The 25,251-nt window shown below is 44.2% G+C and overlaps 1 long non-coding RNA gene across 4 annotated transcripts; it reads left to right on the top strand.

The window, feature by feature from the left end:
* On the top strand, nt 1-24,457 carry LOC120718294. 4 transcript variants are annotated; one of them, XR_005692444.1, is made up of 5 exons: nt 1-151; nt 256-267; nt 6,740-6,810; nt 13,527-22,719; nt 23,720-24,457. It is a non-coding gene; the product is annotated as an uncharacterized LOC120718294 (long non-coding RNA). The 4 variants fall into 4 exon arrangements; XR_005692443.1 differs by lacking the exon at nt 256-267; XR_005692442.1 differs by lacking the exons at nt 1-151; nt 256-267 and adding an exon at nt 4,501-5,011.
* Nucleotides 24,458-25,251: the final 794 nt, after the last annotated feature.

Here is a 25,251-nt window from a genome sequence, read left to right as displayed (position 1 = left end):
AGAGAGAGGGGAAGGGGGAGAAAGACAAGAAGAGAGGCTCAGTGAGACAGACAGATGGAGGAGAAGCATGTAGCAGCAGAGAGGGGAGGAGGAGGAGAAACAAAGCGTGTTGACTGAGGAAGTGTGCGTGCCATGCGGGCCATGTGCTCAGGTAGGTCCTATCTATATCTACTACTTCCAACGGAGGTCCTCCATTCTCACGTTTACAACCTCTTTTTTTCTCTCTCTGCTTCTGTCTCTTTCTACAAAAATCAGTAATAACACAAGGTAGGATGGCTTTCTTCTTGCTATTCAGAGGCACAGGGCTCAAAAGAATTTTGTGTGTTTTCACTTCTTTTTCTGCCTTTATGAATCCCATGCAGTGCCGCTTTTTTTCTTCTTCTTTTTTTAATGTGATGATGCCATTGTGAGTGCAAGTTTTTCCTTTGGTTCAGTGTTGCATGCTGTGATTTGCAAAAAGAATTGCTCGTGTTGGACTGATACCACAGATGCAGTGCAAATTGGGAGATTTTATTCAGATCTGGCTGTATCATAGTGTGTGTGTGCGAGTGCACGTGTGTGTGTGTGTGTGTGTGTGTGTGTGTGTGTGTGTGTGTGTGTGCATGTTGAGCTGTGTGATGGTCTACAATACTGGTAGGATATTGGCAGGAGTGAGGAATGTGTGAGACTTCTCCCCAGATCTCTTTGTTCCTTCTCTTTCTCTCTCATTTTCTTTCTCCTTTTTTTCCTCTGGGGTTGCACACACACACACACACACACACACAACACACTCTCACACAAACCAACTCTTGCAGAAAACCAGTTGAAACTTCCCACCGGCAGGAGAGAAATGCCTGGAATGTGATTATCACGTATTTGTGTTTATTTTATCACTGCGGGTCGCTTGCAAAGCAAAAGAGGAAACCAGATCAGGCGCATGCCCAGCACTGTGTGTGTGTGTGTGTGTGTGTGTGTGTGTGTGTGTGTGTGTGTGTGTGTGTTTATGTGTGTAAAATACATGTGTGTGCTCAGTGGTGGTGATGGTGGTGGGTGGGTGGGTGTAGAGGGGATAGAGTGGGAGGGTAAAGAGTGAGCTATTTGGCAGTGCACGTGAGTGTGTGGGTGGTGTGTGGGTGTCAGGGTGAGTGGGTGCAGAGCTCTCTTTGAGTGAGAGCACATGTGACTCGAAGTGTGTGTGGGTGTTGAGTGTGTGTGTGTAGAAAGATGAAAAGTGCTGCGTGCGCGGGCGCGTGTGTGCAAAAGGTGAGGTGATTGTGTGTTTCCGAGTCACCTTCGCAGAAAGAGGTGGAGGAAAGAAAAGGGGAAAGAAAAAAAAAACTTTCCTTTCTTTATGTTGTATGCTCATTTACACACATGCACACACACACACACACACAGTTCAGGCGCCTGTCAAACCCAATGCATTCCAGAGCGCTCGAACACACAGAGTCTGAATGGTGGGATGAATGCGGGGAAATTCAGCTGAAACGTGAGGACAAAAGCCAGGGGGACATTTAAGAGGGTTTAACTCGGCAGAACCCTGGGAATCAGGGAGGAAACACACACACACGCACGCACACACTGTAAGCATGCACACTTACATTATTGCATGCCTATGCACACTGAAATGTGAATAACTGCGCTCTAAAATGTGTATACATCCTGACACACACACACACACATACGCATATGTACAGCTGCGGCTCCAACAAACTGTTAGAGTCTGGAACAGAGGGGAATTCCCAGGGAGGAGACGGTGAAAACACACCTCTGCCTTCATATACACAATGAACCTGGGAGCCAAAATACCAGTGCTGAAACACACTGGTGGAGGTACTGGAGCTGCGGTATGCCAGTCACTTCAATGGTAACGCTGTATTGAATTCTTTTAAAAACCGCCGATAGCTCAAAGGGAGTTCTGTGAGTGACAAATTCTTCAAGTATGACAAAGCAACACCGCTTCTTTGAAGGCTTCATGTGTAAAACATCAACCCGGGACTAAACTGTTGAATGGGCTCATAAAACACCAATTGGCCGAGTCTTGAGAATGGATTAGCGTTATAGCAATCGAGATAAGGCATTTTAACTCTGACGTGCCACTTTGTGAAGGACAATAGCGACGGAAAGAATGCAGAGATTTCCGCCAAAATGCCAACACTTTATGACATTTCCAGCAATTATATCAATTAGAAGTTTTAGGGGTGTTTTTTTGCAGTTTCTTGAGTCTCCAGAGACACTGCGGTTTCAACTTGTTCTGTTGACATCATGAAGTAAAGATTATCAAAGTCTGCGACACATAAACATGCCTTGCGAAAGTGTTTATCTGCGACTTCAAAGTCGGCTCGGTATCTCCCAAGTTGAGATTTCATCAGGTGTTTGCTGTTCAGGTTTGGGCAGACAGAAAAAAGGGGACTGGAGTTCAATGAACATTACAGGTCAACCCCCTCCTTTCCCCGCACCTCCTGCCTCTGATGTGCACTATAGACGTTATATGACGTGTGTCGGGGAGGAGGAAAGGGAAGGGCGAGGTGACGGGGTCGCATTGGTACAGAACTGGAATCAATATTGCTCACTCCGAGTCAGATCAGTATACACGCAGAATCGAAAGCCCGGGTCCTCTTGCTGAGAAACATGAAGGGGGAAAGTGTGGGATTATCCCCAGTCGCTGCAGTCTTTGCACACCCTGCAATAGCAGTTTGAGGTCACTGCAAAATGCACCTTTATTTAACTGTTTACCATTAATTTACTGAATCTGTTCTGTGAGCAAAACCAATTCAAATTCCTCAGATTTCATGCTTATCTAGCCTAACTGTGACTGCCAAACATTCCTTAGTAAATCGGATTGTGAAATGATAAAATTTAAAAGCGTCAAGTCAATTTTTACCCGCCTTGTCAGTTTGCTAAATAATCGTTTCAGTCAGTTAATCACAAGTCTTAACAGTGCAGAGCTCATCAAAAGCTCCGTCAGGTATGAAAAAGCTGCCTCTTTGCCTCCGTCAATCGGGTGAAATCCTACATGAAGTCCTCCTTAGCCGTGTGAGGTGACCTGCCAAGCGCCATAGGGTTAAATTAATTTGGTCACACGGCTTACAGAAAAAAACAACAGCCTGCAAACACAGAAATATTTCTGGGAAGTTTACATTGAAGAAATACCCATCCCAAATACCAGAAACTGAGGTCATAACTGCACTCATAACCAGATAAGAGAAAGAGTGGGCACAGTAATTTATTCAGGGAATTTTCACAATATGAACCCCTCGCCATCATACCGGCGGTGATATTGTCATTGTGGTTCAGAGACCTCATAGCTCCTCAAAAACCATGAAGAGAAACAAGCAGCAAAAACATTTGTTAATTTCCCAGATCGCTGTCACAAAAAAAAAAAAAAAAAACAAAAGAAATCACTCTCACTCTCAAAGTGAGAGTGATGAGACAGCCTGCAAGAGCAAAACGGGGGGAGGGAGCAGGTGAGCAAGAACACATCATATCACATATTTCATAGGAAATTTATACAAATGCAGACGCATACATTAAACAGTGCAGGTACAATCCCACTGCAGGTGTATTTCCCCAGTGAAAGATACAGAGAGACAGCTCTCAGTCAACTTGTTATCTCTGAAATGTTTTCACGCTCTGACTGAGCGCTTGTGGGGAGCTGAGCTGCTAAATGAAACAGTCGCAGAACTGTAAGAATCCTTCAGCTCATTGGTAAAACTGTTAAATGTGACTGCTTGCTGTTCAGCCTGTCTTTTTTTTTTTTTCTGGAGTAGTTAAGAGTTTTAAAAAATTGAACAGGAGAGAGTTGATATTTAAAGGTTTTTTCTTTTTAAAAAGATGATGCTAAGCTGTGACATTTCTTAAAGTCATCATTAAATGTCTGTGCAGAGCTATTTGGACCTGGCACAATAACACAGGGGTTCCCACAAAAACATTAGCATTGCATGTATGCTTGTGCAGAGGAGTGAAATCTGTTTTAAGTGAAATTCACCTTGTGCGCTCAGCTTGCAAAGGACCCTTTTCTCCCTAGATGACCCCCCACCCGACTCTGGAAAGCCACTGCACACAGCAGGAGGAAAAATGTACTATCCACTCCTAAAGGAAATGTTTAGAGCTCCTAATTTATTACTGGAAAGCTGAGGTTTGTTTAGCATATTTTGTAGCATCTCGTCTTGTGATTTAGTTGCAGGGAAAACCGGAAGAATGTCCTCATCGCTTTGGAGCTTTTGATTTTTAAAAGAAATTCTTTACTATCTGCAGCTAAGTGGCGTTTACTGGTTTGTTGGAGTTTGAAATTAAGCGCTGAAATCACACAGAAATGTAGAAATTTTCTCTGCCTTCCCCTCTTCGTTTTTCACTTCTGTTCTCTGTGTGCAGGTGTTTTTCTCTCTCTTAGGTGTGTCACTGACAGTGGCATCACTATCCTGATATTAGTCTCCGCGGTCGAGCAAGGGACAGTCCCCGGAGCTCAAGGGGAGGGCGACGGGAGGAGGGGGGGATTTCTCGCGGGCTGAGGTCGATGCGGGGACCGAGCTGTGGCCGACTGATGTGACTGATTGTTGTTTTTTCGGGGGGTAGCCAGCCTCCAGTTCGAGGCAACAAGAAGCAGTCAGTGGCATTTCCGAGCGATCCGCTGTAAAGGCCCGCAGGCAGGCGGACAGGCACACAGATAAAACAGAGAGAGAAAGAGAGAGAGAGAAGGGACTCTCACGTCAGATGAGTAATAGAGCGGTGTATTACCACGGCACAAAATGCGAGAGACGTGATAAATCGATCCTCCTCCTTTCCTCCCGCATATATCTGCGGTTGTCTCCGCTTGTTCCACCAGCACTTTTTCTTTCTTTTCTTTCTTTTTATTGCGCTCAGCCCTCGGTGATGTGTTGTTTCAGCTTCTGCTTCTCGCGTGCTCTCGTACGCGCAACGGATAGATCTCGGAGCGCTGCGCTCGAGGAAGGTGTCTGCAAACTGGGCTCATTTTTTTTCTTTTCTTCTTTTTTAGCTTCAGCTGATCTGCAACACAGACGAATACACACAGGTACCGCAGTTTGATGATAAGAATTTACAATTTCAGTTATCATTATTGTTATTATTGTTGTTATTATTATTAGTAGTAGTTGTATTAATATTAGTATTATTATTATCAGTGCCAAAAAACAGTAGTGAATAAGAAAATGAAGAGGGCTATTTTATTCATAGACTTAAATATTTAAAAATGTGTGCTTTGACTTTGCCAGTGTGGTGTAGAAGTTCTATTAGGGCTGGCACTGTTTACATGCGGCGAGACTTGAACATGGCATTGCAACAGTGTGTGGTCTTCTCTGGCAAGGCCTCTTGTGCCAGCACTATTACTTCACGCCCGCGTTTACGTGTTTGTGCGCGCGCATGTGAGAGAGGGAGAAAGAAAAGAAAAGAGGAGGGGGGCGTGAGTTGAGGGCTGGAGGAAATTCTTGTGTGTTGGAATGCGTTTACCCCGGGGGAGACCCGTGACTTCGGGATAGACGAGGGGCGCAGAGAGAGAGAGAGAGATGCATGTGGCGTGAGGAGAGAGAGTGAGCGGTCTATTGTGAGTGCACTGGCTTTCTAAGAAATCTCTGAATGGTGTGTTTGATGTGTTTGTTAATGCGAATATCACAGTAATCGGGCGTGAAGGGACTTGAGTTTTTTTTTTAAAGTGAATTAGATTGTCTGTTCGAATTATTCACATTTTTCTCTTTGATTTTATTGTTCTTTCTTTAGAGGACTATAATTGAAACCATGCTCCGTTAGTTTTAGAAAGAGTGTTGCTGTATCCAACAGGGGGCACTTGTGACACGTGCAGTTGGATCTCTGTGGTTATTAATGTATTAACTCTGGCCGTTAATATCAATTTCAAATTTTGTATTTTCTTTAAAAGCTTAATATTGTTTTGCACGTTTAGTGTCTCGTTTTTCTTTTTCCAGACTTGACAATAAGCACGTTAAACAGAGTTTCAGAGGAGTTTGCAGAATTAGAAGCTTTTTAAAAACAAACAAACAAACTTTTGATCAAAACTTGCTCCTCAGTCTACTCGGAGTCCATCAGATTTAGGACTTCGTGGGGGCTTTGCAGTAGTCTAAGTGATTTTCATTTTGCCATGAGGAGCGCAGTCATGCGCAACAGGTTGTCCCTGCCTCCTGATCCTCCATCAGCTGTATCTGTTGTTTAGTCAGTACAGAAAGTAGAGAACCAAAGTGCATAGACTGCCTCTGCAACCCTGCTCATATCAAACATAACATGCCACAAATGTGACTTCACCCTTAAGGGAAAATAAGCATTAGTGACAGTATTGGACGAGACTGAGCTTTATCTGATTATACACAGTCGGAGTGTATAATCTGAAAGCTGACAGCATATGCCATGTACTGTACTTGAAACTTTGACAGAAGTTGGTGCATCGATTTACTTTTTTAATGGACAGACTGAGGTTAGGATCCCGGTTGGTATTGGACACAAATCAGTGTTTCTGGAACAGTGCTGGGGACTAGAGGGAGATGGACTGCTAAAAGCTCGCCCACACACAAATGTGAGATATTCTAATGAGCAATCTGGCCCTTTCTGAATATTATTCACAGTACAAGCATCCTACGATGTGTGACATTGTGCGAGTCTATCAATTTCGTAAAATATCTTCTTTTTTTTCCTTCCTCAAAAATTTTCTGTTTGATAAAGGTGTCAGTGATAAGAATATTTGAAAAGGCTCCGTATGATGTGAGTGACATGCTCCTCTGCCACCCGTTTTTCACAGCTCGAGCTCTTCACGATGCACATCTGTGAAAAGGCGGCAAAGACCTGCAATCCATGGCTCCTGTCCTGCTGGTAAGAATCACACATTTTCTGTGATTTTTCACTGATGCAGAAATAGCTTGAATTCATTTCTCAAATGGAAAAGTTGAACCTGAGCGGCAGCAGACCAGGTTCCATTTGAAGTTTTTGTTAATGCACCTTGCACTGAACGCATCGTTGCGAGCTTTAGATCAAAATGTTGCATCAGTCTTTTCTCTTGAAATCTTACTTTTCACAATCCATCTACTATATCTAAGGAGACCTCATCACTCTCACAATCCAAATCCTCCCCTGTAGCTGCAATTTATAAATAACTACAACCTACTGAGCTCAGCTGTGTTAAAAGCTCTTTACGTACAGTAGGCAACAGTTGATGTCAACATTTTTTTTAAATGTAGTGTATTTGATATAAAACTGGCAAAAGATTCAAACACACACATGCAGCATGCACGGCCCACACACTCCCACGTGTTTCCCCTGCCTTTGCTCTCTTCAGATGTGAGGCACATGACATCATTAAAGAAGTGATCGAAAAATCACTGTAGGTACTGCATGTGGGTTTTGTGTGTGTGCATGTTTTTGTTTCTGTGTGGGTGATGGGGAATGAAAGCCAAAGCTCCAGAGCCGTGGGCCCATGGTGGCTATGTGTGTGTGTGTGTGTGTGTGTTTGTGTGCGTGTGTGCCCAGCCGGAGGCTCTGGTCCTGGGCTGCACTGCCTCCCACGCTGGGGTACGGCTGGGGCTGAGTGGGAGGGAAGAGTGGGAGGTAAGAGTGGGCTGGGGCTGTGAGTCAGCCTGCTGCTGAGCCCCTAGACACGAGAGCGCTGAGGGAAGAAGCACACGGGCAAGAGTCCTCTCCCTGCCAGCGTTTTGAAGAAACTGTTAAGTTTATTACGAGGAGTCTACAAGTCCCGGGAGAAGTAACTGCTGGGATTACACATAGGACAGAAGGCAGTGGTGGGAGAAGGCTCTCAAGGTATTGAGAAGATGGAGTAAATTACAATTTCAGTGGGGCTGACGGCTCCTCAAAACATGGTCAGGAGCTACAGGAGAAGGCAGGGGACACAAAGATGTTGCATGCATCTTTGTTGGTTCTTTATTTTACTGATGTGAATTTCTAATGTTAAACTTAGATCAAAAAGTGGCTCTGCAGACCACTTCTGTATTTTTAGACCTTTTAGACCTTCGTGTATTTCCACAGAACAGCTCTGAATACCACAGTCTCAGCCTGCTTATGCATTTTCTTGCACTTCTGAGACAGATGGCGGTATCAGGCCCAGCCCCATCTGCTGGAACCACTTGCTCTTTCTCACTCTGTCTGCTGAGAAAACAAAGCTCCATGCTGCATGTCCATTTAATCTTCAGTGAATGACACACTCCCATTCCACACTATGCATATGCATAGTCCATTAGTCAGAAGCAACAGGGAGCGTTTGTCTCTGGTGCTTTTTGCCAGGTTAATAAACTTTCTAGTGTGAAGCTCACAGCCTGCATTGCAGATCACAAGTTATTTACTCACTGCAGGATCATTCATGAATGCTCTCCGTTCATCCTGCAAGTAGAGCTGCTGTTTAAAGGAAAATGCGAGATTTGATGTGTAAATCTTCTTCACGTGTACAGGAGCATGATTAGCCTGTAAATACTGTGGTAAAAAAAATAGCTTAGAGGAGATTCTTCATGCTTTTTTAGGGGTTAAGTAGCCTAATACAGGTAGCTGAAAACTGCAGTCATCCTCAATATCTCTAAGAATGAGAATAAATATTGTATCTGGTGGAACAAATTCTTGTATAGGGTGGGAAATATTTCTAGATGTAGAGTAGTGTTTGGTATTCATGCTTCATCAGATACATAATTTTTTTTTTTTAAGTTTTAAAATCATGCTTTTGTGTCAATGAACTAATGACTCACTAAGGGGACTTGTTAGTTGTCTCTGAATTTTTCATTTTCTGTCATCTTTTTCTCTTCACCCCAAAACCCAGTCACAGCAGATGGCTGAGTGTCCCTCAGCCTAGCTGCGTCTCATCCTGTCAAAAGGCAGTTCTTCTGCCCTACTGTTGCCAAATGCTTGCACGTAGGGGATATTGTAGAGTCTTTACGGTACAGTGTGAAACACCTTGAGATGACTGTTGTTTTCCTATAAAAACAAAACTGAAATGAAATAGGTTTGTCATCCTACTCTTCTGTAAACTGTCTTTCTAAATGTGAAACTTGCATCTCAATATTATGTTTATTAAGAAAAGCTGAAGCAAGTGTCATTGCTAGCTTCACATACTGACATACATACTTGACATCAGTAATTGATAAGATTAAAATCAAATTAACTCTAAATTGTTGTAGTTCCATTTTAGGAGATTTTATGACACCACTCTCAGGGCCACAATGTCCCAGTGAACTCAGCAGCGGTGCTTCTGGGCTGGGCCGGTTGTTCTGATAATAGAAGGTGGTTCTCCAGGAAGCCAAGAGGGAGTCCACCAGTCTGGGGTGTAGGACCAGTAAGTGGGCCAGCTATGGGATCAGCCCAGGGGTGTGGAGCAGCAGTCGATGAGGCGGTGGGAAGTGCTGGAGGGATGTGGACGGGTGAAAAAGGAAGGCAGGCGAGGAATGGGAGGGAAGGACACGGAAGTGAGAGCAGGAAACGCTGGTAGGAGCAGTGGGAGTGGGGAGTGGAATGTTTCACAAGAGCTTTATCTGCACTGTAGCGTCAAGATGTGGGCATCCGCTGTTGGTGTCACTGTTCAGACAGCCACCCGCCAAGCGAGGGAGCTCATGTGTGACATAGCCATCCTCTGACACGCACACATGCGCACATTCTCCACAGTGTGACCCCTCACCGCCTTGGCAGAGCTCACTGCTCTTATATCCTGGGAGTGGGCCAGCCTGCAGCACCGTCCCAGCCTTCGTATAGCCCACGCTGTGCGGTTGTGGAATAGAGAGAGAAAGTCTTGCAGTGTAAGTGAGGGAGTCAGTGCTATGCATTAGTGGGTTCTGTTAAAGGGACCACAATACTGGCGGGCATACATTCATGCATATGTAAGTAATGCATTTCTGCACTAATCAGATTATGCTGTCACGGGCACGTTATGCATTTTACTACAAGAGCATGAAAACTGCAGTCAGTGCAACTGTTATTACTGCATTTAATCAAAGCAGAAATACTCAGCCTTCATTCATCAGAGGGCACGATTGTTTGTTTTCATATGAATTGACCTATTAACCACAATAATTTATACAAGAATAGGGACAAGACTATAAGACAGGTAAATATTATTTAATTCTGTGCAATAGGCACAACTAGATTTTAGCTCCATGCACTTCCAAATGTTGTATTTGAAAGAGTGTGTATAATATTAAACGGAGGTGGAACCATCTCTGGTGGGCCTGTTATGGACTGCGGAGCTTAAAATGAGTATCTTTGACTTAATAAAACGTAACATTGCTGTGTTTTCTTTTTCGAGTTGTCTTAACTGTCAAAAATGAGCACTGAAATATTAATGGAGTACATTTATGTGAGCAGTGCATGTAAATAAACATAATTTAAATAGACTTTCTTTGGGGGGGGGGTGGTTGTCAGGCTGAACTAATGTAAAATATGCAAAGTAAAATACAACGAGCTCAAAACTGATTTTGCTTTGGAAATAAAATGTTTAAAAAGTATCATCTAAAGTTTAAAAAAAATAAGCAAAAATTATGTTTTTAATACTATGTTACTAACACTATCGTTATGGCAGCTGTTACTTTATATGGCTCAACCTAATAGTTATGCATTGTGTCACAATAGAAGCATGCGTGTATGATGCAATTACAGAGACTTGCAGTAGTAATGGAAATTTCAAGTATTGTCAAAACGTTTCACCTGAGCTCAGAGGTGCTCGTGTGACACTAGAGCTGCTGTGAAATCCCTGCGTGTCACTAACGCCCAAGGTTATCACAGGGTAATAAGTGCGTGCGCACACACACACACAGACAGACAGACACATGCACACTTACACAAACAGACACGCGCGTCACTGCAGGGCAGTGGAGAGCAATGCAGAACAAGCACCATGATGAGAGATAAGATGTAGAGTCATGCCTCTCCAACGTGACCGTGACATCACAGTTGTATCTGCGTGTTCGCCGTCTCCCCATGCTAGAAACTGACGGGCCTAATATAGTCAGTGCAGAACACACACACAGCTACACTAGGCTGGCGGGGGAGGGAGTCTGATTGTCATATTTCCATCTCCTGTCCTTGGTTGGTTACAAGCGTGCGTTTCTTCAGAGGTGTGTCTTTGTGTGCCGGGTTAGTGAATGAGATGACGTCACTGTTACGTCTGTTCTTGTCTATCAGTGGCTGGGAGTTTCTGTCTTGGCACAGACAGGTGCATCTGTGACATAGTGTGTGAGCGTGTGCGTGTGTGAGAGAGTTTGTGCTTTTATAATTCAAACTTTCTCTGGCTATGTGGAATGCCACTTGAGAAAGAACTTTGAGTGCTCACAAGAATTTGGGGCATTGGAGACATTCTCTAAATGTTCTGACACGTCTGTGGAAATATCTAGCTGCACGTTCTATTTGTCTTGCTGACCTTTTCCCTACTTCTCTGAAACACAGTTTCTAGCTGTTTTGTTTTGGGTTTTTTTGCTTTTATTTGCTGCTCGCTTTTTCTTTTTAAGCGTTTTTTTAAATTAATTTTTTTATGGACAGCCAATCTGTTTATTCACTTCAACCCAGCTGAAAGAAAATCTTCCACAAGTGAGCTTTTTTTTTTTTGAACTGTCATGTCTTAAAACTACTCTGAGCAGCACCGTGGAAACTTACTGTAGGTCTTCTCACTGCTGGTCTTTGTGTCTCCCCCACCCAACCTCTATCACTGCTATCTCTCTGACCCTGTTTACTTGGGTAGGATGAATAAAACGCCACTGCAGCTAAGACAAGGTGGATAAGAAAATATTTAAAACCATTGAAAACACAAACACACACAGTTTGATTTTCTTGAAATAGGCAAAATTCAGTATGTTGCTTGTGCCATTATTCTCTGACTACTCTGTTTCACATCTGACTGCAGAAGAACAGCGTTACTTTTTTCATGTAAATCATTAAGCACCGGTATAGTTACTTGTAAAGACACAGCCCCGCGGACCCATTTTACCATTTCAATATTTTCTCTTGCATTCTCTCCACATTCTCGTCTCTCTCCTGCTGTTTGAATTCCTTCGCTCTATCTCTCCAGCTCTTCCTTATCTCTGTCTGTCTGTGTGTCACCACTAACTCTGGTCAGCCATTTAACTGCTTCTCAAGTCAACCCAGCAGAATTCCCAGGCTGCTCAGCCGCCTGAGTTCACACCTTTTTGTCCACAGGAATCTTAGGAATCCCCAGTTTCCTTTCCACTGAAATCTCCATTGTGTGTGTGTGTGTGTGTGTGTGGGTGTGGGTGGAGGGGTGGGGGGGGGGGGGGGGTAACGTGTGTGTCTGTAACTACATGAAGGAAAGACCCCCGCCTGTGCTGTGCATGTGTGTTGAAACACATCTCCGCCCTTGTATCCACCCAGAGAAAGCGAGCAGGCGGTGCTCACTTTGTGCCCACAATAGACTGAGTCACATTCTAAAATGGCAAACCTCTTAGTTACTGAGAAACTTTGCTCTTTAGGAGAAACCCTTTAATGTCAAACTGAGACTCACATCATGTGAATTTCATCAGCACACACGCTAATTAATTTGCTGTCTTTCACACGGGAATTAACCACAAAACAGAACAGTTTTCTTCATATTTTCTGATTAGATCATTTAGAAGAAAATATGTTCAGTCTCATGTTTATCTGACTCCTTTTTGGTTTTGTGTTATTATAAATTGTTTTTAGGATCAATAATTGCAGATTCATCATTTGCTAAAGACAGACCGTTGCACTCTTTTCATTTTAACTATAAATTACCTACTTGTTAGGGAAAAAAGAAATCAATGACTCATTGTCGCTGGCTTGCAGAGCATCTGAATAACAAGATCAGGAATAATCTGTCAGATCGCTGCTTTTGGCAGGTAACAGTGCACATCATATCAAATGGTCGACCCGAAATAGCTCCACACAGGAATACACGAGAGAAAATCAACAAAGCTATTTCAAACAGAACGAAACAAAAACAAACCAGGCAAGCGCACAGAGCTCCCATTTAAATCCTCCCGGTGACTCGACCCGCGCACATTCATGCTGCAGTTTGTCGGCAGGTCTGGAGTCATTTAGCCGCTCTCACCCTGAGTCATCCCTGGCTTGAGTGCAGCCTGATGCCGAGGCTCAGCGGCACCCGTTGAACACAGCGAAGCGCGTACAGATACCCATTCACACACGGAGAGAGCTGTTATTCAGCCTTCACCCACTCACTCTCTCTGCGCGACAAGCAGAGCTATATGCGATGATGTCTTTGATGTTAGCTCATGAGGTCCAAAGACACTGGATGGAAATGTAGTTTGTAAACACTAGAATTATAAATTTAGACTAAAAACAAAAAATCTTATATAATATTTCTCATGAAGGCTTTATTTATAAGCCCTTTAAAACTTTTTTTTTATTTGACCAAATCTCAGTGTTTTAATGGACATTGCTCTAAAAAAAATATGCAACCAAATCTTTTAAGCACTAATGCTGACTTGCGTCAACAGTCCCTGGGCAGGTAGCATGAAATTATACAGTGTACATGTGTGTACAAGAGAACGCACCGAAACAACGAGACATACACAAACAATCCCTCATACTAGGTTCAATTGTTTCCCAAACAGGAGAGCCAACTGATGCTGTCGCAGCTCACAGGAAGCTGGGATCCCACTCACGTCATCACTGAGGTGAGAAACTTTCCTAAGCTTCTTTTATAACGTGATAGAGCTTTACCTCCTCAGGACAGTCAGGTCCGGTAATCAGTGGCGTTCTTGTACATACAAAAAAACAATAGGTTGCAAGTTGCCCTGAGATTGCGCTTAAGGGCTTTAATACCAAAATGTGTGTATATAGGTCAAATATTACTTAACCCTACTTGTTATGTGACTCACAGAGGTTATTTAAATAGTTATGAATGAGGTCTGACAAAAGCATTTATCCGGCTCCACTAAAACGTGTGTGCGTGTTTCCGTACCACAATATGTGTAACGGGAGCGTAGCATGGGTGCAGCATGGCCTTTGGTGAGTCACATGGCCTCCCGTGTGAGTAACAAACCAACTATGTGATCCCTTCAGTTCGAGACTCCCATTCAGCCCACTCTTACCCCATACACACGAGCAGGGAGGAGGAGGAGGATGGAAGCTGAGGGTGGGGCAGGGTGGTGATGGTTCATAGGTGTGGTTGGCAGAAGTTGGGGTAAAATAGCAGGATGTAGGTGAGAAAGCAAGCTCCAAGGAGGGAGGTAGAAACCAAGGTCGAGGGCAGCTTCAGGTCAAAAGTTTCAGATCAGGGGGACAAAAGGTGCCAAAGACTCCTGTAAATTAATATATCACAGTCTCCCCAGGAACTGTCATCATCCATTCCTGCCCCGTTTTCTTTTTCTTTCTTTTTTTAACCTGTGAACTTGGGTACTTTCTTCTTAGTAGCTGTGGTCAACATGTGGTTACTCGCTTGTTTATGAGTCCGTCCGGTTCTGTAAACTCTGGTACTTTCTCTTTGTGGTCTCAATCAGCAGCCCATCTGTTAGTTCCATCTTCAAATGTGGCGCATGAAGCAGTCGAGATACGATGCACATATATAGCATTTGTTTATGTGGGTGTATGTCCTTATGGGTGGAGAATGTAGGCTGGAAGTCACAAAGACTGTAGGTGTTGTTTTTGTTTGTGTTGCCTTATTTCATATTCATTTCAGAGTGGCTACGGCTCGGGAGGTAGTGCGGGAGGTTCGATCACCTGAATGGCCTCCAGTGTGAAAGTTAGACAGAGAGCACTTTGGCATTGTAAAAAGCGCTTGTATGAATGACTGACTGATACATGTAGTATAGTGCTCGAGTAACAAAGCACTATATGAGAAGCAGTCCTTTTTTTCCTTTTTTTTTTTAATAGAAGTCTCAACTCTCTAGCGGGGGAGTTTCCTGCTTTTGAAGACCCCACCACACACACACATACACAGAGAGAGAGCGAGGGAGAGAGACAGAGAGGCTACCCTTAAGTTTTTTTCCTCCTCCCTCTCCCCCTCCTTCTTCCCTCCTCTCTTTTTTTCTGAATGGATGTCCTCTCCCTAACCTCAATTGAGAGCTGTAACAGGACACTGCTTTAGGCTCAGCCCCCTCTAAACGCGATGTATAAGAGAGGGAGAAGCAGCAGTCCTGTGAGTGTGTGTGAGCGAGTATGTCCGACAGTGTCAGTCAAGGGGTTGAGGGAGAGAAGGGGAGGGTGAAGGGTAAGAGAAAAGGAAGGAGGTGAGAGAGACAGAGAGAGAGAGAGAGAGAGAGAGATAGACTGCTGTGAAACATGTGATAGTGCAACTTTGGCGGGGCTTAGAGGGAGTTTAACGGCTGTAGTGTCTCCAGAGCTCTGGGAAAGCACCTTTAGCCCAGAGGGAGCCTCACAAGCTGTCTGTGTGTGTGTGTGTGTGTGTGTCTTTTTGTGCGTACGTGAAAGTGTGTGCTTCTGTGTGTGAGTGAGAGAGCCGGTTTTTCAGTGCTGCTGCTGTCACTTTAAGCCTGTTACTGATTACACTCAGAAGAATGCAACGGGAGGAGGCTAAAAAGACAGGGAAACAGATGAGGAGACATGTAAGGATGAAATCTCTCAGAAGCTGAGCTATGGCGAGCTTTATGTCACTTGCCCTCACGGTCCTGGGCAGTGACGTGGGTGAGACACCGTTACCCAACATCGTCTCTCCCTCCCTCTCTCTCTCTTTCACTCTCTGTTGGACCAAGCAAAGTCAAAGTGAAAGGGAACCCGGAATCCCTCTTTGAAGCAGAGACAGAGCGAGAGGACGCCCAGAAACACTGGGAAAAACTTAAAGAAAAGACACCAGAGAAGAAGAAATTCGAGTGGAGGTTGAGGGAAGGGGTGTGCGTATGTGGGGGGGGTTCCCTCATTCCAAACTCAGCGCTGGGAGGAAACACTACTCTCACCCAGACGGGTAAGTGAAAAAAGAAAGAAAAAAGAAAAGAAAGGGAAAAGATTCCCAGAAAGTAGAGGAGCTGCTGCTGCTGCTGCTGTTGATGGATATCATATGTTACAAGTTAAGGTTGAGAAACTGCTCCCAGATCCTTAATAGGTGGAGAGGAAGAGCAGTCTGTAGGCTGTCGGCAAACTCTCACACAGCCTGAAGTAGTGAAGTTGTGCTCTGATTTTTCTTTCTGTTCAATTTTGTTTTGTTTTGAAGCTGGTGATTGGTCACCTTCAGCTTGTCTCGAATTGCTCTGAGTTTGAATGGTCACTAGCGTGAGCGTCCCCAGCGCTGCGATCGCGTTACAGAGGAGCTGATTCACTGTCACACAGCCGATTTGTTTGACTCCGCTCTGAGGCTGACTTACAGTCGCACAGCCAGGATTAGATGGGAAGCAAAATGTATGGTGTGTGCTATCATCAGTGCTGCGGTAATATACCAGACATAGTCTGTTGAAGGCAACGCTGATATGAAGTCTTGTGATTAAAATAGGTCTTTGTGGTCAATGGGCCATTTTTAAATACAGAAGCACCACTTCCTCTCTGTTTCAGTCACGCTGTGTGTGTGTGCGTGCGTGTGTGCCCCCCCCCCTTCAACTGACACAGATAGCACAGTCCTTTTGCTCTGCAGCAGAAGGCATGAATGAACTGAGCGTCTGGGGTGGGGTGGAGGTGGAAGCGGTGGCGTTGCTGGTGGAGCGGGAGGTGGGGTGTGGATAAAATATCATACAGCATGGACAGCGAGCATGTGGCTTCTTTATGAATGGACATGGCAGGCAGCTGACATGATTGGCTGCAAAGGAGTGACGTCTGATGACTGCAGAGCCGGCACTCTGGAGTCATTCTCCCCTTCGCTGTCGCCGCTGTCCCTCCTGGTTACCACCTCTTAAAGCGCTGCCGCCGCATGTGTGTATATGTATTGGTCTGTGCAAGACACAGAGAGAGTGTTTTAAGGAGTCGTGTGAATCAGTGCTAGTGGTTGTGGGTGACATGTGTTTGCCTAAGCGGGCTTAGTCACAATCTGAACAGAGGGGTGTGTGTCTTGAAGCAGTGGGCTTTTTTTCTTCTTTTCTTCATCTTCTTTTTTTTTAAAGAGTTGTGGCTCTCTGCCCAGCTGTTGTTCTTCAAATTGTCTCCCACTCTCTCTGACTAACATAATGCTCCTTCCAGCTATCATTACTCTTACTTGTCATGTAATAAGAGGGAAAGTTTCCAGCATTAACACGTAATAATGCTCCCTCATGACTCACTTTCGGGGACGAAGGTTTATTTTGTGACCGTCTACACTTTTAGATTTCCGCTTAAAGAATTTCAACAAAAAAGGAAGTCATGCTATCAATCTGTCGATCTCATCAAGATGATGAGATAATGTAAGAGGCCGTTCTCAGGAAACAAACAGGAAAATAATTTATCAGGGTGACCTCTGTGTGTGTGTGTGGACCATAACCACGTTACCAAAAGCCAACCCTACAGACGGACATGCACACCCTTTGTTTTACTGCGACACAATAATGGCCACTCCTTGAGCTTACTGCAGTTCCTACACTCCTCCTGTCCCCACTTTAGTTTATGGTTTATCAGGAGGTGTGATAGGGAGACGGCGAGAAAGAGAGTGAGGAGTGGTGATAAGGAATTGTCACGTTGGTGCGCGAGGATCTGTCGGCACTTATCGGGGCAGCGTTTCCGGCGCGAGTGCACGATAGAAAAGAGATTGGCGGCGAGATGCATCGCGGGTATCTATCTTGATGAGGAAGATTAAATTCCCAAGTCCAGATTAGCATGGAATCTGCCCTTTTGTCTTATCACCCTGCCTACACGGTGAACCCTGCTCTGTGCTACTTGACAATAAGCAGCTAACCATCTCAGGCCAACCACCTTTCTGCAGCTTCTATAGGCAAACGTAAATGACTTGGTTTTTGGATAATAAGAAAAGGAGAGCACTTTTTTTTTTGTCATGTATACAAATCCAGGGCATGTTGTAGCAGTTTCTTACGTTTTATGATTATTATTATGATTATTTAGACGTTGATTAAGATAATTTTCCAGATGTCAAAGCAACATTGAGATTTGGTTACAAAAAAGGCGAGAAATCTACATCTGCATCATACATTTATTTGCTGACTGTATTACTGGCATGAGTAGAGATTTTAGGGGCTATTGGATTACAACCATTTAACAACCAAATAAAAGTGGCTTGAAAAAACAGCAAGGTGAGTCAACTACAAACCTTTCATTTTTTCAGTCAAACTGAACCTAATTTCAACCTTGGCAGTGATGCAGCATTATAAAGCTCAGTCAATCTAACTAAACTGAACTATTCAACAGAATGGTTAAACTTTCAATTTTTAAATAGATTTAAATCTTTTTAAAAGGCCATGACTGGCTGAGCAGATTTAACCCATAAAAAATGAATATATTGACATGTGTTACTTTTTTTGACATAATGTAGAGATGCAGAGCTAATACCAATTAGTTTATTTTTATATTACTTTTATTTGGTTATTAACTAGTGGAAATAAAATATATATAAATAAAGGTTTATGGTCAAAGATAAACATGCAGGAATTTTTTTAATACGAAATATTTATTCTTTGTGAGTTTTAAATGGAAGAATTATTTTTTTAATGTACTGAAAAGGACCTCAAGCAAGCAGGTTAGGTTAATTAGAAAGGTGTCATCCTGACAAACTGCTGTGGAATGGTCACATATCTACACGGTAGTGATAAAAGCAGCTTTTCTGTTTATTCCACCACACTCAATTTGACAACAAAAGGATATAACGGCTACACTTAATGTCATGAACAATGTGCTCGTGACGTGGAGTGGAGGGGGCAAACGTGGACCGCATAATGACAGGTGGCAGATGGCTGGAGGAACTTAGGACTTAAGTCACCTGTGGCAGGCTTTACTTTGAACTGCATTCATAGCGGCTGGCGTCGGGAAGTGAGGCGTTGTGACATACCGTAGTTATTCCAACGCTGACAGGAGTTATGTAACTGAAACTGGGTTAAGCGGCGCAAGAACAATCTTAACTATGACTTGACTCATTTCTCCTTTTTCTTTTCCCTACTTTCCTTTTCGCATGACTTGTCTTTGTTTATACATCAACAGCTCACTTACACAAGTCTGTCATTCACAGGCAGATTGTAGTGTTAAGAGCTTAGCTAGATAACTTAGATGTCGCAGGGCTCAAAGCACTGTGTGTGCATGCACAACAGAAAAAGCCCGTTAGAGATTCTGTGTGTTTGCATACGTCTTGTGTGCATTTCTTTTGTGTGTGTGTGTGTGTGTGTGTTCAAGAACGTTCCAACGTGTACTAACCACACACACCTGGCCTGGTTCCTCCTTTGCACATATATGGGCAAAGCTTCCCCTACCTGGGCCTCACTGAATTCCAATAAGTTGCAATGTGAGTGTGCGTGCGTGCGTGCGCGAGAAAGAGGCTGTAGAGACGGATGCACGTCATGGAAAACCAGGATCAATGGGCAAGGCCCGCAGAGCTGCGTTTTTAAGGTGTTCCTTTTGTTTTCCAAAGGTAATCAGTTAGCACAATGACTCAGCTTGGCTGATTATTCAAAGTGGCTTCAGTAGGACGACGTCAAGAAGGAACTGTGGTCATGTTGCTATTAGACAAGCTGCATACAACACTCAAGAGAGCAGAATGAAATCCCTGTGTACTCTTGATTAAAAGAAGACACACAGTGGGCTCAACAGTTTTCCCAACAACAACATCCAGACTTTCTGATTATTTGCTAAAAATCAAACTTTCCACAACTGACTTATCTACTTTCAGTCTCTTTGGGCTATTTGTCAAGACGTGCGTTAGTATTCAGGGTGGAGGTAGTGAAGGTATCAGTAGCCGGGTTGTGCCTCTTGCAGACAGAGCTTACATTATTACATTATAGCCTCTGCTTTGCCTTATGTTGGCACTAATGAAGCAGATTTATGGCTATGTGTGCCAGGGTTCAGCGCTGGTCCTGTTTAAACCCTGTGACCCGACAAAGCAAAGTACCCTCACACTGATTTTGGACAATGGGACACCTTTCATCCATTCCATTCCTTCTCTATACTTTTTTCCTTTTCCCTTCCTTTCCTTTCGGCTCCCTTCTTTCTGTGCTCCCTGCACATTTGCCAAACCTTCATAAAGCAGCTCGAGGAGGTAGTTAGCTTTCCTTGGTCATCTCGCCAGGTCTTTCCCATCAGTCCAGCCCCCTCGAAGAGCTTGCAGACATCCCTCTCTGTAGGCCGGGGGGCTGAGCCTGGGTTTGGGGTACAAACTGTATATTTGAGGCTGGGGCTCCCTCTGGAGAGGTTCTTTGGCTGTTCAGTCTAAAGGTCTGGATTCAGTGTGTAACTCGACCGACAGCCACCTAGCAGCACTCAAAGGAACCATTTGGGATAGCTTTACAAGTAAAGGCCTGTTTTATCTTTACAATTTATAATAAGGATAGAAAGTGAGAGGGAGGGAAAGGAAAGGGTGGCGGGGAAAGTGACTTTAGCAGCGTGGATACAGGATAGCAATATTCTGGAACAGGGAATGACTTTGGATGGCGAACAGAGGTAACAGCAAAGACAGAGCTTCCATAACCTCTGCCGCCACCGAATATGAGCTACTGGCTTCCTCTCTTTGGTTGGAAGCTCTCACTCCCCCATCATAACCAATTATACTGTCAGGCTGGGGTATATTGAAATCTGGGGAGCTGAGAACTAATATCTGATTGGCAGCAGGCCTCATGGAACGGCTGCTTAATTGGTGGCAAGCAGTTGGTGAGCACTGCATTTCAGGCTCGTCTCATCTTGTAGTCTAAGCATCTCTTTGTGTGAGTGAAAGCAAAGTGATTGGTGCAATGTTCACTTTGTGAACCCAGCGAAATTGCCGAGGCTGTATGGGAACAAGCTAAGTATGAACTTCTTCACACTCACCAGGTTGTCAGCAGTCTGTTTGGGGTAGAGTTACACTAAAGTTCGAATGATGGATTTTCACCTATTTTGGCATACGCAGATGGAATAATAACAGATGGAGTAGAGGGCTGAAATCCATGTAGGAGACTTTTGAAAAACAAAAACTTAACAAAAACTAGTTTCTGAAATCGTGTGCATCTGCTGTGCAACTAAAAGCAACCTAGAACCCTTAATGCTCAATGGTTTGCGGGTGACCTGGTGGACGTTAAAAGATTAAGTGGACTGTTTTTGTTTGTTTTTTTGCTTTTTTTAAAATTTTAATCTAAACTCTTGAATTTTAGTCTGTGCAAAAGTTCCTGCAAGAAGACAGTGTCCACCAATTCTCTTCTAGCACTGACAGCTTCAGTGAGAAAGAGTAAAATATGTGCTTGCGCCTCTAAAGTCCAATTTTCTCTACCATCAATTTTCCTATCCAAATCTTAGTATTCAAAAATAAACTGATACAGTTCCAGGCTGGGTTTTTTTTCTGGATTTGTTTTTTTGTTTTTGTTGGAAGAGCAACTGTAGATAATAAGCCCAGCGCTGGAACAGTAGGGGACTTTAAAGATGGAGTGCTGGACGTATTGCACACGCACACACGCGCAGAAAGAGCAAGAGAGAGAGAGCGAGGGAGGGAATGCATCCACACCCAGCTCACACATCCTACACACCCACCCACACACACACATGCCCACACATACTTGAGCAACAGCACGAGCACATGCACACTACCAGTGAACCAGTGTCGCTCACTGTAGAACTGCAACTCTCGTGCTTGCACAAAATACACACACATACTTGTACAGTGGTCACCCCCTACTTTGAGGCTAAAGCAGGGTAATGATTCAGTTCCTCTTTGTGTGTGTGTGTGTGTGTGTGTGTGTGTGTATACATCTGTGTGTACTACATGGTGTATATGTGAACACATTTGCCACTTTGTGAATGTGTTTCGAGCGTGTGTGTGTCTGTGTGTGAATGTGGATGTGGTAAAGGCCCAGTCATCTTCAAGGCAGCTAAGACGAAAGCCACATCAACTGCCATATACCACACTCTAGGAATAGAATAGGCCAGCGAAGGCAGGAATGGAATGGCACGCCTGGCCTCGCCCCTCCTCGAACCACCTCACCCATCCCCAGGCCTCCTAGCGCTCACCCCCTCTTCCTCTAGTCCAAATCGCCCTTGTCGCTTGGGTTGCTTGCGTTTCCCCACTTCATCTTGCAGTTTTGTAGCGCTCCGCATCACTGCTCATTTCACTCCTCTCTAGAGGAAGAACTACAGACGCATGCTCGCTTTCCTGGATTTCCTGGCTAGTATTAGGCATCAGATTGTCCAGCTGCTTTTATTTCAGTCCAGCTCCTCAAACGCCGTAGCATCTGAGTATGCACAAGACGTGTGTTTAAAAACCGAGAGCTGGTGTCGCTTCGATGAAAACCCCGGTTAATCTGGCTTATCTGAGATGGTGTTTCACTTCCTCTGTTGTCTCTGTGTGCCTTCACCCTCTGTCCTCCTAAGCATGTCCATATCGCATCAACTCAATGTGTTGCTTTCGATTGAAAAATTGAAAAAGCTGATTGGCTTATGTACATTTGACCTCTCTGCCTAGCGGCAGTGGCAGCATCACCAAAGTGTGGAAAAAAAGGGAAGCGATAACACATAGACCTTATCACTTTGCCTCTTAGCCCAGTGAACTCACTGAGCCTCACCAGTCTGGACCTGTTGACACTGCACTAGCACAGCTTTAACACACATGTCCTTATTTTATGCTAAACGACATCTTTTGTTATATTTGTTGTTGTTTTTTACATCTCAAAATTAGCATCTGAAGTCTTAAGTATCACTTTCCTTTTTTTTCCAGGTTTGCTGATTTTGCATGGATTGTCCCAGATAAATGACCGCGAGCCATTCCCACAAGAGGTAAGAAATTCATTCTTTAAAAAAAAAAACTGCATCAAACACTGTCTTCGCCACTGTCCCCTCCTCTCTCAGCTTCTTTGCCACTATTGTCATCCGGCAAAAGAACAGAGCCCTAGGCCACTTCCCCTTCTCCCTACCTCAAATCCCTCAGTGCAGGGAGCCCAAACAGTATTAGCACTTTAAACCTTAGTCTCACAGGTAAGTTCAGTTGGGGAGCTGTCAGAGAAATTTCTCTTATACGGTAAGATGAGACAAACGATATGACATAGTTGGCATGGTGAAAAAAAATGAGGTGCTGAAACGAGGAAAAGTGAGATGGGGGAAATGTAAAGACGCATATGACAGAAAGAGCATTTACGGTGACAGAACGCTGGAATGCGAGGAAGGAGGAGGAAAGAGGGGCAGAGCAGAGAGAGGGGGAGAGAGAAGCCAGCACATTTCCCTTAATAAAAAGAAAGTGGAGTCAAGTGACCATCAGCTGGTCAGAGAATGTTTGATCAATATAGTCATGAGGCCTCAGGTATGCAGAGCGAAATGAAGGGAGAAAGATCGGCCCCGCTGTCTCCTTCCAGGTTATCCATCTCCTCCAATCACATGTATCTAGGTTGCAGTTTTATGAAGACTGAGTTAGCGCTCTCTTTATGCGTAGGGCTCAGCGTTGGGTCGGCATGGCGGTGGCCTCTGTCTGTCATGCCTCAGGGCTAATGGGAAAGAATGACAGGAATCTGCAACTGATAATGCCATGCTTGGAGATGTTCGTCAGCAGATTATCTCCTATATCCTTCCCCTCCCTCGGGCTCCTCATTTTCTCCCGCTTGATCTCGTCTCTGCAGTTTGCCCCCCGTGCTCTTTCCTTTGCCTCTACATATTTGCATCTTGCACTCACACCTTCTCCTTCTTTCTTATTTTCCTTTTGTTGTTTTACATAATTGGTCTGTCCCTGAGATCTGTATGTGTTCATAATGGACCTATTTTCTGTTTCTCTTCACTCTTTCTTCAGATGGGGTCCAGAGTCTCCCCACCCAGACACGACTAAACCGGCCAGCCTTCGCAGTTCACGCCTCTCTAGCTGCTGTCAGTTGCTCAGTAGGCAGTGTAGATCCTGTGTAGCAATCAGCAGCTACATCTGGCTACTGGGTCTCTGACAGTTCTGCCTACTTCCCAGTCAAGCTTGCTCGTTCCTCTTCCTATTGGCTAAGTGACACATTCCAGTCCCCGCATTGGCTGCGATGTCAGGGGGGCTCCATCCTGTGACCCCACAGACAGGATGTTCTCTGTGTCACAACTCCACAAGGGCCCCTTGTCAAGGCTTTTTTGTGTTGGTTTTTTTTCTTCACTCCTTCCTCCTCTGTCATTCTTCTTTAAATTCTCACTCATTTCGCCTTCTCTCCTTGGCCTCTGCAAGATTTTCTTAATATGAAATGTCCTTAGTTGTAAATATTAAAGTTCTGTGAGAGAAATTTAAAGGAGCGTATTTTTCCAAAGGAAAAGCAGCAACGTGTATTTGAAAAGCCCTCGGGGAGACCTTTGCTTTCGTCCTGAACCTGGCATACAATGTAGATTTCTGTGTGGTTCAATTCTACAGCTACATTGTCTGCTGGGTTTCTGGCAAGCAATATAAGCAGCTCTTATATAATCCCACGGGCGCTCGAAAAGGTAAGCATTCATCTGTTCTGTCAATGTGGCTCAAATGCCTGACCCTGACAATTCAATAAAGAGAAAATATTTCACATTAATACTGCTGAGTGACTGTCGTTTGTCAAGCTGAAAATCACATTTGAAGAAAGAAAGAAATCTCCAAATCTACTAAATCTAAATTGATTCAGTGTTGCTTTTGTGTCCCAGGAGTTAACCCCAAGCAAGAGATGCCAGGAATATTCTAGTAACTCAGCACAAAGCTGGGCTGTTGTCTGTCAGGAGCTTGTCAGGCTGCTGTCAGACCGGCTCCTTATTAATGGGGCAGCACTGTCTCCCCTGCAGCCAACACACACACACAGTACAAAAAAAGCACACACCCGCACACACACCTGGGATTATACCAAACCTTCACACAATGCTTTCAGAAGACATCCCTACCTGTGAAAGTCTGCAAACCCCAAAAGCAACTTCTACATCCCAAAGTATGTTTTTACTTCACAAACGATTTTAATTTGAAAAAAACAAAACCAGAAGAAATGCAGTCAAACTGTAATTTGACAAATTCTGCTGGCAACTTCTTTCCACACACACTAACTAGACTGATACCTACATGAATAAAGCAGCAGGCAGCCGGCTTTGAAAACACATGTTACGGCACCGAGCCTTACAAGAAACCAAAAAAAAGGGATGGGAGGGGGGCACGATTCTACTTTTAATGTGTGTGTTCAGCAGGGCTCGGCAGCAGCGTCTTTGTCCTGTTGCAGCCCTCCAGCAACGCTCCGGCAATACAGTTGAAAATATAATAAGTCTCCGCAGCTAAGAAAAGAAACCGAGGCAAAGCTCCCTCGCAACAGCGGGTCTTTTGAATAACAGTGTTATTTCTTTTATAATCAA

Source organism: Simochromis diagramma, unplaced genomic scaffold (genome assembly GCF_900408965.1).
Source record: "Simochromis diagramma unplaced genomic scaffold, fSimDia1.1 OVJJ01000514.1, whole genome shotgun sequence".
Taxonomy (NCBI): Eukaryota; Metazoa; Chordata; class Actinopteri; order Cichliformes; family Cichlidae; genus Simochromis; species Simochromis diagramma.
This window is presented reverse-complemented; position numbering and strand designations above follow the sequence as displayed.